This window comes from Anas platyrhynchos, chromosome 2 (assembly GCF_047663525.1).
Source record: "Anas platyrhynchos isolate ZD024472 breed Pekin duck chromosome 2, IASCAAS_PekinDuck_T2T, whole genome shotgun sequence".
In the NCBI taxonomy this organism is placed as follows: Eukaryota; Metazoa; Chordata; class Aves; order Anseriformes; family Anatidae; genus Anas; species Anas platyrhynchos.
Genome location: NC_092588.1, coordinates 9,326,720 through 9,347,157, shown reverse-complemented (window position 1 = coordinate 9,347,157; position 20,438 = coordinate 9,326,720). Strand labels below are relative to the sequence as shown.

Here is a 20,438-nt window from a genome sequence, read left to right as displayed (position 1 = left end):
AGGACATGGACAAGTAGTTCCAGACCCTTTAATCAAACTTCTTCCCTACCACATGGAAATGGTCCATACTATTTCCAGTTTAAGACTTGTGTTGCTGTGGGGGAAGGAAAATGATGGAGATGCTGCAGAGCCTCTGGAGGGGGTGGACAGGATGGGGACACTTCAGCCACTGGGCTGAACTCCACATTAGGTCCAATAGAGGGAGGCTGCCCCAGAGCACAGCCTTCAGTCGAGCACCGAGCACAGCCACATATGACCAGTCTGCCCATTTCCATCCGAGCACCCCACTTAATTCCTCCATGAGTCTTTGTTTTCCTCTCTGAGAGAAGTCTTGTTATTGCTGTCGACCTATTTCCCTAGAGGCTGCTCTAGTTTGTTTATGGGTTTTGTCCTGTTTGTTTTATGTTTCCAAATTTGCTATGTGGGTCTGGAGGGCTGCCAACCCTTAACATTAAAAACAACGTAGGATAATCCCAGTCTCCAAAACATATGGGATTCAATTAAAAATTGCGACATAAAAGTTCTTGGATGGGATATTACTATCTTTCTTTTCCCTTCTGTTTCTGAGCCTTTTTAGGATACTTTCAAATGATGTGGTCAAAATATGTTTTGCCATTAGGAGGACTAGAGGCCTCATTAACCAAACAGATTTCAGATTTTTACATATATATGTAAAGGATTTGAGATTCTACCACATGCCACCAGCTTGGCAGCACCAGAGAAAAAATAGTTACAGCTCTGTCCATAAGACTGAGCAGTGCTTTAAAGGAAGAGCTGTGTTCTTTGATATGAAGTCAAGGATGTAAGGTATCTAACATACACAGAATAAGGTATAAGGTACCTACCTTATACCCAACAGAAGTATGTGCCTTATATCCAGGATATTATACTTGAATATTGTATTATATGCAGGGAAAAAACTGTTAGAAGAAGAGTTGGGTGCTGCACTGTTTTTCATGGGCTGGGAAAGGCCTCCAACAGCAGATAACAGAGTACCACAGTCTTACAACAAAATCACAGCCACTGGCAACCTTGGATCTGGCTCAACCCATGATGACATGTCTGTTGTTTAACATTACAGCACATCTGTTCTTTTTAATGATATTATCCACCTCCTTAGGCAAAACAGTCACCTTGATGATTGCAGGTTTATGCTATTCAAATCAAAACAATGTTAGATTAAAAAGAAAAAAATATATATAATGGCTCGTTGCTTTTAAAATGAAGTGCTGACCCAGGTTCACAAGTAAGTATGATTTACATTAGATTATGTTTTGAACTGATAGTAATTTATTTGTATTTCATCCATTTTTCAAAAGTCCAAAAAGTCACAGAATTTCCTTACTTCCACTGTAACATGCTACTGAAGATTATTTAATTACCCATTTGCTATAGGCAGTGTTAACAGCATTTGCAATTAGATCTCAGTGGCTCAGGGTGATTACATTCCCTTTCTAGGTCTCATGTTCATTTCTGGGCCTCTCAGTACTACACTAACTAGCAAACAAAGTGAAATGTGGAACAAATCCAGAAAAATATTTGTAAAGGAATCAAGTTGGTTGAAGTTATCAGGAGTGATTGATGAGAAACAACAATGAGAAGGAAACATACGTTGCTTCCCCAGAGAGAAGAGAGTTGGACCGAGTTGAAGAAGCTCACGTGGGTCCAACTCCTTGTCTCAGTGGCCTTGGACAGGTTATTAGGCCTGCATTCAGACGGCAAATTACTCAGGCCTTGAACACATGAGAGTGTTTCATCTTTCATAAAGTATTTCCAAGGCTAAATACATCTTTTAAGAAACTTGGCCCAAAGACAACCTCTTACCTCTCTACTTCTCGCCTGAAAAAAAGAAGGCTGCCCAACCATCTCTAGCAATGTGAGGGTAATGTTATCAGCTTTATGCAAAGTGCTCATATATGACAGCATGTGAGTGGGAGCAGGGAGTGAATAGGAAATATAAGAACCCAGAATGGATGGAGAACAATGAACACCTGGAGCAATATGATTGCTTTTTGCCTACGGACACCCACAGCTGAAAAGAGAAAGACTAGTTGGGGCTTAAGTAAGAGAAAGAGGCCTAACGAGGAACAGGATGACATTAAAGTCACATGGAAGCTGGGTGTCAACTGAGATGTGTTAATACAATAGCAAATTCTATTAGTCCTCAGATGAGGAAAGCATTTATTCTTGTGCCTGATTATGAGTACATGCAATCATATTGAATTAATTGGTGCAATCTAAGTGCTTGACTAATCCTAGCTCTTAACTAACAAGTATAATGAGTTGAATCCCCATATTTTTAATCTTTTAGAACTGGTAAAATAGCATGGAAAGCCAATGAATACTCAGGGTAGAATATAAAAATTGCAATGTATATTGGATAACAGGCAAGAAGAAAATCTTATGCAAGGATTTTGCAGAGAAGAAGAAAAGATCAGGAAATATTTTTGCAGTCTTTAATCACCTGCATTTGATACTGCTTAAACTCTCTGTGATTTCATGCATAAGACATTTAATGACCTATTTTGGTTTGCTTTTAGTTATGGAGGATTTATTTTTGCTTTCATAATAGAATACACAGTCTGAACAACCTGGGGAGTATATACCTAAGTACATATTTTGCATGCCTAATGAATATTTTAGGACAAATATTAACCAGACGTTTTTCATGAATGTTTGAACTGGAGTTAACCCACCTAGAAAAACTCAAACAAGCAAAAGTTAATATTGTTTCTACAGTCACTGATGTAGCAATAATAGTAGTTGTACACCACCATGCTGAAAATCAACTCCCTTTATGTCCAAACAATAGCGTGAATCACAGAATTCTGACCTTGATATACAAATGTGATCATGTAGTAATTATAGCTCTTGTACTTTCTGTATAAACAGACTACTTCATCTGGAAATGCTGTAGAGTACTTCTTCATTCTGCAATTTACAGCTAATGACTGAGCAGAAAGCTTTTATATCCCAAGAAGTTTTAAAATGATGCAGGTAGAAAATATCTTATTTGCTGCAAATGAGCAAATGAAAAAAATAGGCTGGTTATTTTAACTACTGGGAATCAACTATTTGCTCTATCTAGATTCTGTTGAAAAGCATATCTTGCAAATTTTATGATTGTTTTCAAAATCATGTTTTACAAAGATTATTGAAACTATTTTCATGACCGAAATACAGAATTAAACCACTCAATTCATGTAATAACTGACATTTGCTTGAATCAACTGTGAGATTAAAGAAAATATATTTCATTTTATGCCAAAATCTGCTATAGGTTCCTTTTGCTTGTGTCTATGTTGTTATCCTCCAAACAGGATGCAAGAAACATATGTTCTTTGGTTTCACCCTAATCCATGATTTGGATAACTCTATTAGCATGTGGTCTAACATATGAAGGGAATTTGAGGATATTTGTCTCTGGACATGTCACCTCAGACCTGATTTTAATATATCCTAAGCAATGAAAGCCCCATACTGACCTCATATATTAGCAGTGTCCTCAGTACTTCCATAAAAAATACACCATCAAAGCACTAGCATGCTTATGGGAATGAGCTGAATCGTGAAAGAAGTAATAATAGAAAAGTCATCATTGAATTGCACGTACCAAGGCAGTACACACATTTCTTTGTTAAATAGTCTGTTTTACCCTGGATGTCCACATACAGCTGTCCTTACAAGAGGGCTCGAACAGGTTTTTAGGAATTGCTGTAATTAACCTCTGGGAAGCCAAGGGCAAGATGAGTTATGTGGTCACTGCCTGGTCTGAGTGCTCAAGGCAGGGAAAGCAGCACTCAGCAAAAAACACAGAGGCTGGCGACCACCAGGACTGGATTCTTTGTCACAGCATCCATCCCTTGTCTTTCTCTTTCATCTCACAGCAACTTTATCTTTCATCTCACCTTGTGCACTGGTACCTGCCTTACTGTGTGAGCAGATCACTGCATACCACCTGTCCTGCTCTGTGTTCACAGTGGTCTCCACTCAATTTCTGCTTGTTTTACTAGCGATACTTCTGCTTCTCTTACAAGTTAGGTATGATAATGTAGAATAGTTTAGAGCCCAGATAAGACCCCGAAAAACTGAGTGACAATCTCTTTGAGTCCATATTTATAATTGTTTCTGAGAACTGTCAATTGCTCAATTCATAATCTATAAAATACTTACAATATGACTTTAAATACCTCTAGTTTCTTAATCAAAACGCTGCTTGGTGCCAAAAGCTCTACTAAAGTTCATACTTACTACATCAATAGTATTGATTTTTTTTTTTTTTCAAGAAAATGTAAAACCTCAAAAACTATCAAAATATCTTTCTTGAAATAAAATACATTTCCTTTAATTCCATCCTGGTTGCCATGAATTGCATTACTTTTCACTAATTCCTTTTGAATAGTGTCTGGAATTAGCCATTCCATTGTTTTACACTGGATTGATGTGAGGTTGAGGGGATTATTAATCCTCAGGTCATTCTATTGAGCTTTAAAATATATTGGCAAAGTAGGAGTTTTCTTCCATGAAATAGCCATGTGTTTGAATACATATTGAAAATCAACTTTTAAAATTCAGGTAATTCCTTGTACAGCATTCTTAGTAAAAACAAACAAACAAACAAACAAAAACTCGTTTTAGGAGATGGCATTGCTGTTAGAATGGAAAATCATTCTCCACATTCATCTGATGATACAATCCTCCTATGATTATGAAATGATCATATGATACCTGGGCTGTACAAAGGGCTATGGAATAGTTACACTGGACAGCCTAAATCAGCTTTAGGAATTCATGCCACAAAAGTTGATAAGTCTAGGGTTTAACAGTTTTGTAATATATCACCACTGTACAATTTTACAACACATCGCTAGAGCCAGCCAGAGGGTTTAAGTGCAATTGTTTGGTAATTTTCTGCAATCTTCTTCAAAGGTGAATTTTCAAGACTCAGGTATATGGCACAGAGATTTGTGTAAGTATTTAGACTGAAGGACTCTGCAGTCTTTGATGCCTGTCTTTTATTATTTGTTGAAGGCCTTCAGGATGGCGGTGTTGTGACTTAAACCTCTTTGGATCTACTTACGAGTGACCTTTTTATCACTTCCTACGATATCCATCAGCTGTTTCTTGGGCTCGGGGAAGATTTTTCATTTTGTGGAGGCAGCAGTTAATCAGAGCGCCTGATTCCCAGCTGCAAACCTCTAGAGAGCTCTCACAGACCCTGTCAAGGGTATTTTCTTATATTTGATGACAAGGCTGCCATCCACAGTCCAAGATTTTGAGTTACTTGCAATCTACTTCTGAAGCCTGTGAGAAGCTCATGACATGAGAGTGTTTTCCGCCTGCTCTGCAAGGTTAGTAACTGTTTAATGATTAGTTCAGTATGGAGTCTGCAGTAAATAGTCCTGTGCACAGTATATGGATGATAGATTAATAATACAATCTGAATGTTACATTCTCTTGTCACTGTCCCCACTCATTTTCGATAGCTGTTTATTGTGGGCTGAATTCAATAAGGGCAACTTGCAAATGGATTTATAGGATTGTACAAATCAGAAACGACTAAACCTGTTGTAGCCATGTTAAAAATCAGCTTCTCCCTGCATGAAAAGTCTGGTGCATCTGAGCTTTCCACATCATCCCTACTTTTCTGCTGTGTGGCGGCAGCTCTCAAGCAAAGCCAGTGGCACGCCTCCTGCTTCTAGCTGTCATCGATTGTTCAGGCACTCATCAGGTCTCGCATTGTCTGAACACATCACGAAAGTCAATGAACACATTTCCTCCTGAAAGGATCGTTGCTAATTCTTCTCCAAAGATGAGTCCCACACAGACGGTCTGTAGCAGAGCCAGGAACCAGACCCTGATGTGCTCATCTCAGTCTGCTGTCTCCAGCACAAAGCCAGGCTTTGAGCAGAAGGATGACTCCACAGTGCCTTCTGCCAGCTCCTCTTGTCTCGGTACAGCTCTGCCCTTCAAACTGCCGTTTTTTTCATGCCTTCCCCTTTGGCATGTGCCAAGCTGTGCCACTCTCCTGCTTAGGGACCCTGTGTCTGTTTCACATCCTTTGGCTGGTACAGCACTGCTGGCCGTTCTGGCTTTCAGCGGAGTGCAGTCAGGCACAGAATTATCAAAGTCTCTCTATGGAATATCCAGAAATACAAGGCACATAGAAACCTCAATACAAGAACACAAAGATGTTCTTAAATATCCTCTCCTTTCATTCCTCACGTCTGTATCTCCTCCTGTACTGAGTCATGTCCAGGTCCATGAGCAAGCCTTTGAAATCATATGCACTATTTATATAGAAAAATGAGATTATCTCAAAGGAAATGACAGAACAGAGCCTAAAACTTGATCCAGACTCAGTCCATGTTAATGGGATTCTTTACATCCACTTCAGTGAGCTCTGACTCAACTTTTAGACTTTAAAAGTGGAATGTATCTGACAAAATGTCTTTGCCTGGGCTGTTCACCCCAGGCTCCCTTTATAGTTACTGATGATAGAGTCAATACTGTCAACTGAAACTAGGTTGCAGCTCACCTCATCCTACAAGGGTAGATGTTGAAGACATGCTAAAGGAGATATCTACAAAGGTCAGATGAATCACAGCCTAAACTGACTCTTCCATTTTACTGACTAAAAGAGAGAGTAGGGTGCCGAGCACAGAGGCAGACACCTCTTGGGGTGCTGCATGCCCCAAGTGCATCGCAGTTGCCCTTGTATTTCTGCCTAAACCATCCTGTGGGCACATACAAGGCTGTAGCCCTAGTTCTACATTTCAGAAGAGATGCCAAGACAAAGAAAAGAAAACTTAAAAACTAGGCTTTTTATGGAAGCCCCCAGGAAACAGTATCTATTTCGGTATGCTACCATGACTGTACCTACCACTAGCAATCTGATGAGAAGTTTTAACTATCTTTAGAAATTTTTGGCTACAAGAAATTACACAAATAACATACAATAAAGTTATAGTACAAGTTTATATTAATGAACTGTGATATAAGTTTAGATATTTTTACCGAGGGAAGAATGATGCAGCTGAAAAATAAACCGCCCTTTTCCAGTTTCATTTGTACCAGTTTCCCTTTTGAGCTCACGTGATGGTGGTGCTTGGACTGCTTGTTTTAGTGACAGCATGAATTTACTCTAAGACAGAAGCAATCAAGTCACATAGCTTTCAGGAAGATGGGAAAGCATCAAGACTGAGTCTCTCCAGGCTCTGATGGTAGTTAAAAATATGGAATAACTCATATTTTACCTCTCTAAACCTCCCCTATTACTTAATAAATCACTTCACAGTGAAATGAATTTGACCAATGTATTAATTAGTTAAATTGGTTAATGAGTTGCTACTATGTCAGCAGGTGACAATGAGATGATTATTTTAGATGCGCTTTATGGTTGGTGCATGTTGCAGAAAGCAGAGATGTGCATGGTGGGAAACTTGAGGTTTCTTCTGCTCTTCTGCAGCTGTAGAGCTGAGCTGCCTGCTAAGCGAATACTTGGCAAGTACCAATGTTAAAAAAAAAAAAAAAAAAAAGAGAGAGAGAGAGAGAGAGAAGAAGAAGTAAAAAAGAAAGAGATAACTATTTCAAGGGACAATTATCTAAATGAGTTGGAGAAACCTGGAATGACTAAGCCCCCGATCTCTGGAGAATTTGTTCTGAGCACTTTGATGAATTTTAAAATGGTGTTGCATTCTGGGTTTTAATAATGTAGTCTTGCTCTTCTCCTGGCTCTAGGCAACTGTTGTTAGGTCCATTTTTTACAAAAGCCTAGGGAAACTGAGTTAATAAGGGAAAGTCACTCAGCCAAGTGCTGCAAAGCTAGCTTGAGAAGCACCTTGCCAGGTGCCTGAGAACAGGCAACAAGGCAGGTGTTTAGTACCTTCAGCATTGCACCTTCTGAATGAACCTTTTTATCAGACATGTTACAGACCTGCTTCACTTTTAGGTCAGCAAATATTATCAATTAAAAGGAAAACAACAACAAAAAAAATGTTTTGGTATCTCTAGCACAGTCAGTAGCTTAGGTAGCTTTGATTTCCTCCTCTGTTATATTCATGAACTGAGTCTGGTTCTTGACAAAAGAACACACATCTCTGATTAAAAAAAGCCACCAACACCAACAGGAAACTTCAGTCTCAGTCTGTGGCTTATAATTTTAAGCCTGTCTCTTCAGTGAACAGTGTTAGAAACACAAACATTTTGCTCCTCAAGGCTGAAGCCACAAAAAAATCTGGGACTGAAACACCAACCCAAGTGTTAGCTTGGAAAGCCTCAGTCCCAGGGGAAATTCAATAGCCTGAGTCAGCTGCCCATGTTTCTCTTTAGCCCATATCGGGAAGGTTGGACACTCGAAAGCAGATTCACAGAAGAAAGCACAGGAAGAAGGAGCCACCTAAGCCACCTGACAGTGAACATGAAAGGCACAACTGGACTTTGATAGCAGTCTTCAACAATTCAGTAGGTATCTGTCTTTGAGGCAGACCTGTACTCATGAACCTGCCCCTGGAAGGAGAAACCTTAAGTGAGCCCTTAATATCTTGTAAAACTATAATGTTTTCTATAATACTTTAGCAGTTAAAGAGACTGTGTGCCATGGAGGCTCTGTGTTTAGTCTCTTCCTTGCCTGCTCAAGACCAGGTTTTCCACACTTCTTCTGCAGGCACCTAGGACCACTTCTGCAAGGTCTAGAAATTGTCAGTAGTTATGACACAATCAAGCTAAATCTTTCTTTGTGAAAAACAAAAACTCATATTTTTCTGGGGAACATCTGATCCAATTTAATTCAGTAAATCCCATTCCAGTCATTAATCTCCAGCCAATTTTTTTTTTTTTTAATTTTATTGCACATTATGATTTACTCCAAAGCTCTATGTTCATTGTTACGTAAAGAAGCAGTTGCTCAGATCTTCTTTCTCTTGATCTCCTGATTGGGAAAATACTGCACAGATGTAAGACTATTACTCCTCTGAGAGAACTCTTCCCCAATTAAAAATAGTGTCTCTGAGGGAAATTATGGTCTTGTAAATAGCTTCTGCTTCTAAGAAAGACTACATTAACAGTATAAATTAGGCTGGGTTTCTTTATATCAGATCTACTGTTTACTGCAAAACCAGTACAATAACAGACACAACTGATATTGAACAAATATCCCGGGAGGGCTTAAAAATGTTGAAATTGCACACATATATCTTTCGGTACTTAAAAGAATCTGATTTGCCTCATGCATTCCCGAATGAACCTATTTCCTTTTTGGGAAGAAAACCCAACAAACGTCTTGTTTTTAACATGCACAGGAAAAGACAAAACAGAAACATAATTTTCTCATGATAACTACTGTCGAAATCAGAGGGTGTTGCCAGGGTTCACACAGATGCTGCCTGGTCACTGTTGTCCATCCTCCTGTCTGTGGAAAACCACAGCAAAACCCACTGCAGTTTGCATCTGGAGTGGGAGCTGGATGCAACTGTTCAGTTCTGGTGTTCGTGACCACCGCTCATCTCCTGCTAAATCTAGTACACTAATACAAATTGCAGATGGCTAGAGGTGCTAAGGAGTGAAAACACTCAACTGTCCTTTCTGGGGATCTGAGTTTCTTTCCCTTCTAAGTTCATGTTCTGGAGGGAGCCCAGGGTCTTTCTCCAAGACACGAATTGACTTGTCTTCAATGGTCTGGCCCAGCTGGTGATTTCTATTTAGAAGGGATTTGGATTGAAAAACAAACGTTCTGCAGCTCAGGACTGACATACGTTGTCTTGCACTGGGAAAATCAAGCAGAAGTGCTGAACTCTTGTCTACTGAAACCTTCATTACTGGATTGAAATAATTGACCTCACTGTCCAAAGAACATAGACATAATTTATCCAGAACTTTGGTATGAGCTGAGGCTCTGAATTTTAGGCAACCAGCTTTTGAAAATTACTGATTTAAGCATTATCTACAAAGGACAGCTTTAGCAAACAGGGTTCTCTCCTAGTACTGCTTGCCTAAGCAAAACTTTGCTTCTGTACTGGCAGTCAGCACTCGTAGGCCAGTAATACTGATGTCAGGATATTATTATTCCTAGGGAATGCTTCCCCTATTAATGTGGTGGATTAATGGTCCATGATATTGCAAACAGGCATGTCTTTCAAGGAGAGAGAATTAAAGTAGCGGGATAAATAACAACAGGTGTCTTTCACCTAACTCTTTTTGCTCCTAAAGCTATTCAGGTTTGCATGAACACGGAGAGAGGACTTCGGGGTGATGAAAACCCACAGAGGCACCCTGCTTCTCCTAGGGGAAGGCTTTCAAGTGGCAGAACGATGGGTGTATGGCTGCTTGTGGACTTGTACCTCCTGCGTGAATTTAGCTCTGGATATAATGAAGTACAAATGCCTGTTGTAGCTTTTCCCACAGGTTGTAGTGAGCACAGTGCCTCACTTCCATGCAAGTTCTGTCTTTCCTCTTTTTTCTCACAGTAGAAGTGACTTTTTCATTGGGGAGGAGGTACTCAGAGATAGCAAACTGTTTCTTTCTTCTGTCTATCTGCCTGTGTTCGTGAAATATGTAGCATTTGAGTTCTCTGTTCCTCCATAAGAATTGACTGAAGGGGTTCAAAATCACAGACGGGCACACAGTGCAATTGCCTTAGCCTCATTTATAGAGACCAGACTACGAACGTTGCAGATTTCTTAGTAACACATTATTTAATATCAATTTCAATTATCAAAGTCTCTGTGATTTTTTTTTCCTCCCAGAACATAAAACACAACAAGAATGTGATTGCTTTCTATTCTTTTAAATGGCGATTTGTACTTCAACATCCAGCATCATGAAAAAGCTTTATCTAAGATTCCTTGTTTTCCTAAGCTTCAGCCTGGGGTCATGTTCCCTCTTGTGCATATCTATTGTAGGAGTTTATCTGTAAACCCAATTCTCTTCCTCAAATTGCAGAGATTGAATGACTTTTGCCCTGATATGACTCATGGGACATGGGTCTACTTCAAATCCCAGCTCTCAGAAGTAGACACTTAGGACCTAGGGTCTCTTCTGGCTGTTTGGGAAAGGAATCTGTGAATCAGTCCTAAAATGGGCAGAATTAATCTTATAAATGATCCTTGTGGCATGGAGCTTTCTCGCTAAGAGGAACTTCACAGTCAGGCTGTTCTCTGAAGGCAACAAAAGGAACGAATTGTAAAAGTTTGCAATATACCATGTACATACTATATACTACGCTACAGTGGCAACAGTACAATTACTATTCTGAGCTTCCCAGGAACTCTAGGAATAAAAGCATAAATCACAACTGTCAAGTGAATTCTCTAATTCAGACCAGGTTCCAGGTAGACTGTCATATGGCTCAAGCATACAGGAGCAAAACATGACTTACAATCACCTTTTTATCCTTATTCATGCTGTTACTGACACCCATTAATTCTAATATTCTCAGTGGTATGGAAATTGGTTTCAACTGAACCCAATCTCATTTCACTGTCTAGGTGGTGAGAACAAATACCAGCTGTAGATCATCTTGTGTTAGATGTAGATTTTTAACCCCAACATGACCAACGCAACAACACATGGCTCCTTCTCAACCACAAGTTCATAAACACACAAAATAAAGTGATAAAGTATAAATGATGCGTGAGATCTAGGGTTCTGGCTGACTCTTACCTTACCATTGATTAAATCTGGAGTCAGATTATGACATTAATCTAGGACAAGTGTAAAATCAAAATCCTACCTTGGTGGCTGATAAATAATTTAATGTAGAATTATAATATCCATTAGTCTTCATAAAATATTTTCAGAAATTACCAAGGTAGAGATCCCCTTTGTTCATGAATATAGATAACTGAATTGTAGGATTTTTGGATCCTGACAAGCTTTGCTAAATACTCAGCTACTAATTATGAACAGAAATAAAAGGGCACCTGCTGAAATAATTATTAAAGGATATGCATCTATGACCTGCCTCTGATCAGATGGATGGAACTAGTATCCTACACCAGTAGAGAATGCAATCTTCCACGTTTTATGGGGAATGTACCATTAGGTAAATGATTATATCAGTAAAATTGCTAATTTGGGTGACTATTAAACAACTGGTTTTGAAAGCAGAAGGAAAGTAGCAATATAGTTACACTCTAAATGAGATGAAATAAATCTATACACTCCATGGTGCTGGCATAGATTTTATTTACCCACAAATAAATCTGGAATATTTACACAAAACTCAATTTGTAGCAGCACTATAAAGTTACTAAATAGCTAAAAACCTCATGTAGGAGACTAGGATTGGACCCTGACTGTCAGTAATGATTTAACAGCTGTAAATTGAAGACATTTTTTTTTCCCCATGAATTTGCCTAATTGCGTTTTGAACTCATATAAGCTTTTTTCATGGATGTTAAAAATGTCTATTAGTTTAAAGGAAAAATAACACAAATCCATGCTGCAAATGTCTATCCAAGACAAGTACAATGTAAGCAGGGGCTTTGACTCCAAAAGTCTTTCAGATGAAGTGCTGGGAAACTGGGATTTTAATCTGAGGAATTATCACTACATGTATCCCTGTTCGGCTCTTGCTTCCTGTGTGTATGTTGTCAGCCACTGCTTGACCAGGATCTTGAAGCACTGGCTTGGATAATTTTATCTTCTCATATGGAACCAGAGTATCATGCTAAGTAAGGCCTTGGTGATATGCTGAACCTAGATACAAGAAGGCGTGTCCTTGTGCCTGAAATGTCCTGCTGCCTCACAGTCTGGCAGTTCTGGCCAGAACAAAATTGTTTCCTGTGCGTTTGGCCAACTGCATTAAAAAGCGCATGCAGCTGCACCAGGCTTGGCAGGAGACGTCTCCCTCTTCCTGCCCCAGTAGTTTTGAGGAGCACATTGTCTGTGTGCCCTGCGTTTCCCATCTGCACACTCCCTTCTGGCTGCTCCAGGGATGAAGGGCAGGAAAGTGGGAGTCAGCCACACTTCTGCTGCTGATCTGGGTAGTGCCATGCAGCAACTTGCCTGTGGTCACACCATAACTCAGTGCCAGAAGGTGGCTGTCCCGTGGCTGTGGTTTGGCCACTAACTAATGGCCGATTTCCTTCCTCCCCAGACTGGAGAATATAAATGGAGAAGCGTGTGTAGTCGCAGATCCTGCCAGGACCCTGGGGACACAGCTTGGTTTCCAGCTGAAATCCCACCCCAACCCGTGCCACAAAGCCACAGCTCCAGCTGATGAAACAAAGAGGGAAGACCTGGCAAGGCCTCATTTGCCTTTTCTCCAAAGCAGGTTGAATTTTCAGCCTTAGGGCCTGACACCAAAAGTCATTTTCTTTCCTAGATTAAGGGCAATTCTGGTAATGGTTCAGATACAGTATTTTTAGCTGCTGAATTACAAATGAGGCTTATAGCTGGATGAAGAAAATTAATTGAAGTTCAGTATCTGCACAAGTAACATTTAGAAACATGTCTGCTTGTACTCAAAGTCGGGCCCCCCTGGATATAGATTTGGGATGAACCAGAAATGAAGAGAAACTAAAAACCTGTGATCTTCTGGGAGCTGCAAACTCACTGAATGTCTCACACGGGTCTCCTCCAGTTGTAATCTTAAGCTGTATTGGTTTCTTTAAGCACCAAATCCTTTAAAACTGGACATTATGTACCCCGACAGCTCTGTTCTGACAAGCACTGTGGCACTCATGGATGCTGGGCCATTTACCCCCACAGACACAACTACTCCCATCGCTTCTGTGCACATCCTCCCTCCAGCCTTTCCTCCCTGCCCAACAAATTCAGGCCTAGAGCATTTTTACCACCCCAAACTACAGCAGGGCTGGTCCTTGCTGCCTTTTGGCCAGCGCCTCCTTGAGCCTCCTTCTCCAGGCCTACGCTTCCCTTGGAGATCGCCCTGCAGTCCCAAGCGTGCTCTGCTTCATCGCAAAGGCCCCCCAGTTTGTTTGTTATTTTTCCTCCTGATTTATTTACGAAAGCTGCGTGCTGAAATGCTCTCCCACTGGTCGCCACCTCTTTTCTCTGCTGTGTGCTTCCTGCTGGGTGTTTCGCCCTGACACACCAATAAAGACATGAAACATGATGTGGAGGACATCTGCCCTGTGCTGCCGTGCATCGACAGCGGAGAAGCTCCAAGAGTCACAACCTTCTTCTTTTTTTTTTTTTTTTTTTTTCCCCTCTTCACAGGACTATATTGCAGGATGTACAGGGCTTCCTGCTGCAGCCCCCCACGGCCCACAGCCCCTCGCTCTCGCTAACACCACCGCAGTCTGCAAACGTTTAAAGGCAGTTTCTTCGGAGTTAGCCACATGCTTCGAATTGTTATGTGGTTAACCACCAAGAACAAACCCCCACACAAATACCTACGGATCGACTTGCTCGAGCCAGGGTGGTAGCGGTGGGGGTGGAGGGGAGGGGGGGCTTCCTTGTTTCGTTTTTGATGAGAAGAAAATCAAGTTTTCTTGACTTTTCCAAGCTGCTAGCAGCAGCCACATCGCGGTACGCACCGCTTGTCGTTTCTGCATTTGTTCACGTTTACTGCTGATGAAAGGAGCCTTGTTCGGCAGCCCTGGTCTTGTATGCCAGGGGCCGCATCCTCAGCTTGGTGTAAATAACCTTTCCTGGTGAATGGGAATGGAAAATGCGACTTCCTCTACGTGAGCACTGTGCGAATGAAAAGCCGGGAGAAGCCTTCTGCGCTTTGACATTGCCCTATCCCATGTCCCTTAACTCTTATAAAAGCTGAATGCTTTTCTGCTGACTCACAGAGGCAGATGGGTTTTGTTAACTCCAGCCGAGATAAGGGAGAGTACAGGGAAAGCATCGCTGCCTCTCTGGCATTGCATTTCGGGGGGACCAAGCGAAGACCCTCAGTGTGGATGGAGCTTGCCTTGTGGGTACCATGTGGACGAGAACCAGGCTGGATGGGGCTTTGAGCAGCCTGGTCTAGTGGTAGGTGTCCCTGCCCATGGCAGAGGGTTGGGATTAGATAATCTTTAAGGTCCCTTCCAACCCAAACCATTCTGGGATTCTGTGTTCTACGAGGGCAATACCTGCTCCAGGCTGAACCCTACCACCTCCTATTCTCACACTAATCAGTGTCTGAAATAACAGGGCCTAGCATCCTTCTCTCACCACCTGGTGCCCTCTCCCTGAAGCACTGCTCCTCCCCAAAGCACAAGAGAGAGCCTTAAAGCACAAGGGCAAAGAGAAAAAGTGCCCCAAAATAAGAACACTCCTCCAAAATCCTTGGTAATTCCACTGTGCCTATTTAAGTCTTCTTGAATTATAGAATTATGTAATGACAGTTCCCTTTGCTTGTATTTCCATCTGTTCATGTAGCACTCATGATAGTAGACCCAAATGGAAATAAGAATAATCCTTTTGCCATGTGCCTAACTTTAAGATCCACCTAAAGTTCATTTTCATTTATAAAATGGCTGACAAAAGACCCTACAAGGTGGGTAGAAGAGGCTCAATGAAACAATTTTAATCCCAAAGTGATCAGGTAAGGAATTGCATTCTTTGCTTTTTCCAGAAAATAGCGTGGAAAGGAGGGGTTAAAAGCTTACATTGTGGGGAAAAATTTCAGGGAAAGTGGCTTAGTTCCTCTGGTCCATTCATCATCTGAGCAGAGAAATATCACTGCATGCATGAAGTTAGCTCTGCAGGACTCTCTGCCTGTCAAAACTGTTTATCTGCACTTGCCAACAACAGCAAGAAAGGCAGGAGGACTGGCGGCCGTGATGGTGAATGAGTTGGACACATGTGGAGAAGGTGCACGAGCTGAACTTCCTCACTGATGCAGAAGAGATAGAAGAAAAAGGGAAAAAATGTGAGGTATCTAACTGTAGAGAGTTTAACAGTGCAATTAGTTACCAAAAAGATTGTTTTTTTGCCACATTTCTCCATGGGCAACTGAACAGATAGGTCTTAGAGTCCAATCAGCCGTCAATTAGCTGCCGAAGGTATGGGGACAAATGCCAACAGAACCAGTTGCTGGAGGATACTGGCCCATTAACATATAGCAGTAGGGAGTTGAGCTGGGAATATTGCATTTAGATAGTACAGAAATAATGTGATAATCATTTATTAGGGCACTTTTCAGTGCTTGGTGCAGTTATATAAAGAGGTACCAAAAATTCCCACAGTCTAAATCAAAGCAAGCCTTAAACCTTTGTGAGGGCTATTTGGACAAAAAAAAAAAAAAAAAAGAAAAAAAGAAAAAAAAAAAAGGAGGGTGGAGGGGGGGAGGGAAGCGAATTCACATTTATAAAAAGAAATCCGCACACAATGAGCTGAAGGTTGTGCTTCTGCACTTCCTGGTCTGGGTGTGAGCAGAAGAGGAAATACCAAAATACCACCAGAAAAAACTTCCCACAGCATTTCCAACCTGACTTAAACCAGAAAGCTCTGACCATCCTGCAAAAAAAGAGGGAAAAAAGCAACTGAACCAGTCCCAAGGCTCCTGCTCATCAGACAGCCAACCACATTTCCAAAGCTAGGGGATCTGGGTAGACTTAGAGAAGTCTTCACATTTCCCCTCAGTCTTCATCTGTGCTCTCTATTTTCTGCAGTTCACTGATCATTAGTGATGTTCCGACTCTTCTGCCAGCTTTGAGAGGAGCACGTTTCTGCTTTGGCCACTTCAGTCACAGCCATGGACAGAGCACAGCCACGAGACAGGACACCAAGGTCTGGTCTAACTCAGGTGAGGAACTCCTTGTCCCCACTTTCATTTCTGGGGGATCCCCCACACTGAGAATACACACCTATGTACACAGCAAGAACCAACATTTAGATGCATAAAATACCATCGGTTTCAGTGTTGCCCTGTGTTAATAATTAAAATCGAGTTCCTGAAGGCTTGCAGGCAAAAAGACGCCAGTTTGGTCTGGCTGGTATCACACAAACCTTCTGCTGATACTGAGGAAAGAAGAAAAGCTTGAAGAAGAGCAGCAGGATCACATTCAAAGGGTTGTGCAGAAACCCAGCACACTAGGCAATTGTTAGTTTAAAACTTCAAATTTGGAAGCTCTGGAAAGAATTTGGAAAATGTTTTTTTCCCTTTATTGGTATAAAAAAGTAAGGTATTTTCTCCTGCTAAACCCCAACATTTTAAATGATGATTGATGTGCAGTATTATACGCTAGAGTTCAGGACATTTTCAGTAGTCTAATGAAAATCAGAGCTAAAGTAGAGAAGGCTGTTTTCATTATATACATTTCCTAGTATCTAAGCAATTTCTGAAACAAGATTTTTCCCTAAAATTAGAGAACCAAGTCCCTGGAACAGGTCCAAGGAGCAGCTCAGGAATGTGCAGTGCAACCACAGCCTGCAGCTAAGGGACACAACAAAAGCTGCAACAGTGATGATGTTTTATCTTCCACATCTGACTCCAAAAACTCTTCCATGGATGCCAGCAATGAAATCTGATTCAAAGAGGTCTGAAATGAAGATTTTTTTTTCTTTTCAAAGCTGACTCACTGATTTTGAGACCAGTCAATGTGTTGCATTTGTGACCATGTTTTAACTAAAAACACCTCAGGCTAGTAATAATGCTGCCATGGGCTCTCGCATCCAAAAATGAAGTTAAAACCTTAGCTAAGCCTCATGTTTGAATATAGCTTTCCAGTTTGGAGCAGCACAGCACTCAGCATTTTCCCTCCAACAACGAAAGCCCCTTTCTGGCCTCCCGGAACATTACTGCAGAAAATACGCTTTCACTCCTACTGCAAACTTATTTAAGAGACAATAGGAGAAATAGTTATCACATGGGTTTTTCTTCAATTTTAAAACTGGATCAACAATAAAGCTTAAAAGACCAAGGAAGCATACAATGACACTCATAAAACGATCTTTTTCTTTTACGATTAAATTTCACGCAGATTGAGTTGTTGCAATTTGCTACATGTGGCCCCAATTCTGCAAGCCTTCCCTTAGTACGAGCTCTTTTAAAAGCCACTGAGGTTGTTTGTGTGAGTAGAAGTTACTCACATGGGTAAGGACTGGTAGAATCTGGCCTGATAGATTTAGTTACGGTAAAGTTTACCTAGATGTTATCTAGGCTGTAGAGCAGTGTGTATTTTTAGAAATGAAAAATGGACTTAATTATTTTTATTTATTTATTTATTTATTTTTAAGAAAAGTTTTACCTTCAGCTATACCCCTCTGCTTTTTGCAGTTTGCTCAGCAGCCACACTCTGGCTGCGCTCAGCCTTTGTCCTTGTCCGAGAGCTGTACGGGACTGAGCACCCTCCCAGCCGATGCCCTGTAACTCACCAGGACTTGTGCAGGCTGAATTCCCATTCCAGATTTGCTCTTCAAACCTAAGGCCATTGTTCCATCTCAAACTAAAATGTATTCTCCCATGGGCAGCTGGAAAAGACCATTTTTCTTCAAGTTTTATTTCCAAAAAAAAAAAAAAAAAGGAATAAAAAAGAAAAAGTCAAATAAAACAAAATTAAAAACAAAGCAAAACAAAACAAAAACAGGAAATCCAATGCACGGCGAACCCAGAGTTCTGCAGTCTAAGAGTGTTGATCTGCATCCATAAATGTCCTGACCGGTGAGGAGACACAGGCACTACAACTGGAAAGAGAGCAGGAAGGAAAGCCTACCATGTGAGCAAAGTGAAAAAAAAAAAAAAAAAAAGTTAAAAAAAAAGTGAGAGAGAAAAAGGTCTGCTCAGTGGACAGCACTTGGGCTGATAGCAGGGATTTCAGGAAATCCAAACACTCAGACAGGAAATCTGAACACTGGATAAACACACCATAATCTCCACAGATACAGCTAACGTGCAGCCTCTCCTGTTAACCCTTCGCCTGCCCATGGTGGGGGCTGCAGCCAGATATGTGATGCCTTGTAACACAAGCTGCCCGGGGGGGGGGGGGGGCTTAAAACTCTGAGCCCTTCTTTCCCTGCGTTATAGCAGGGAAAGGAGGACTTATATCCAACCTTGTTGCTCCAGCATCCTGTTTTCCTCCCTTTGTTCCTAGATACTGATGCTTTAGCTAAAAAGTGTATAATTTTTAGGTAGGTTTTCCTCCTCCGAGATGGAGGTGATATTGCACTCGGTGCACACTCTGTGCCATCAGCTGTGGCTACCTGGGACTCCTGAACCAGTGTTACCTCTCTCTCTGCTTTCTCCCCCTCTCTTTTGCTGTAACACAAGATTTATGTGTCTGTCTGTGGGACACTTGCAGGCTGCCAGTGATGATTTACTGTAGGGTTGATGCAGAATGGGAGGGAAGGGAACCTCCAAAATTAGAGAAAGGTCTTAAAGGAGAAGCAGAGTCTGAAAACTCCCTTTATGGTATTTTGTCAAGGAATTTAGGGTTGAACTCTGCAGTTCTTAGCAAAATTAAGACGAAGCCTGCTTGGTTGCTTGTTTCTAGTGAATGGACTCTCATTACTTTATTTTTTGTTTGAATCGTCTTAATTGATTTCTTTATTTCTATAATCTACCTTGGTTGAACTATAAATGTAAAAATCTTTGTTAGCTACAATAGAAAAGGAAAGCAATAGCACTTCCTATCAAAGTAGGTGTAGAACTCCTTGCTCCCAAAGATGTCATTCATAAAATGAAGTTTTTGTTGGAGTTGTCCCATTGAAATCCAAAGGGCTATGAGCACATGCAGAAAACTGAGCCCCAGGGTTTTTGCAGGATGCAGACTGCTGTGTTTTTGTAGGAGGACAATTGCAGGCTTCACCACTTTTCAGAGGTTACTCACTCCTAAGGCAAGGACCCACTTCCAAAAATGTGGCTTCTCTGTAAAAATTGACTCCACCTTTTTGACACAGCCCTGACTACAGTATGTTAGAAACAAAACCGGTGTCTTCAGATTTTCTGATTCTCCTAAGACCTAATGATTAAAAAAAAAAAAAAAGTATATTGAGTTTCACATGCCCGTTTGCTAGAGAAGTATTTAGACACAGAGGTAATCTCCACTGGCTGGTGCCCTGGCTCAAGGCAAAGGCAATTAGCTCCTCTGAAATAGCCTTAACGTAAGTCCCACATGCAGTATGAGCCTATATAATTTTTTAGGGTACTCACCAGGAACAAAATATGAGCACTAGAGGCAAACAAACACTTTCTGCTAATTACGGCAGGTTTCTGCTTATTTCAAAGAGAGAAGCTCTGGCAAAAATATAACGGATTACAGTGTTCCCTGAAAGTGGCCAGGTTTGGCAATCATGCCTGGTCTACTAAGGTTGTGTCGGCCAAGTGGTGCTGTGGGCAGCCTGGCAGCAAAGTTGGAGTGGAAAGTGTGGATTTGGGGGCATCTCTGCCTCGGGAAGTCTGATCTGGTTTCCAGTTGAGTTCTGAGTCAGGACACAACTTCCAGGTTGGGTCCTCTCATTGCCAGTCATCCTCCCACTACTTTTTAGGATGCGTGAGGCCAGTGATGGAAGTCAGTCCCTACAAATGCAGCTGGAGCGCT

General features: G+C 41.2%; 1 protein-coding gene and 1 long non-coding RNA gene across 5 annotated transcripts in view; one reads left to right on the top strand and one right to left on the bottom strand.

The window, feature by feature from the left end:
- The window catches only part of ASAP1 (ArfGAP with SH3 domain, ankyrin repeat and PH domain 1), a 148,534-nt gene extending 129,916 nt beyond the window's left edge, over nt 1-18,618 (bottom strand). Inside the window, exon 1 of one of the 3 annotated variants that reach the window (XM_072034307.1) lies at nt 18,277-18,618. The gene's annotated coding sequence lies outside the window, so the exon portion shown is untranslated. The remainder of the gene's footprint in view (nt 1-18,276) is intronic. The other 2 variants (XM_038174126.2, XM_027452716.3) reach the window with 2 other exon arrangements.
- LOC119715810 (uncharacterized) lies at nt 5,160-18,441 on the top strand. 2 transcript variants are annotated; one of them, XR_005263215.2, is made up of 3 exons: nt 5,160-5,351; nt 16,572-16,705; nt 17,269-18,441. It is a non-coding gene; the product is annotated as an uncharacterized lncRNA (long non-coding RNA). The 2 variants fall into 2 exon arrangements; XR_005263214.2 differs by lacking the exon at nt 5,160-5,351 and having other exon boundaries at nt 16,267-16,705.
- Nucleotides 18,619-20,438: the final 1,820 nt, after the last annotated feature.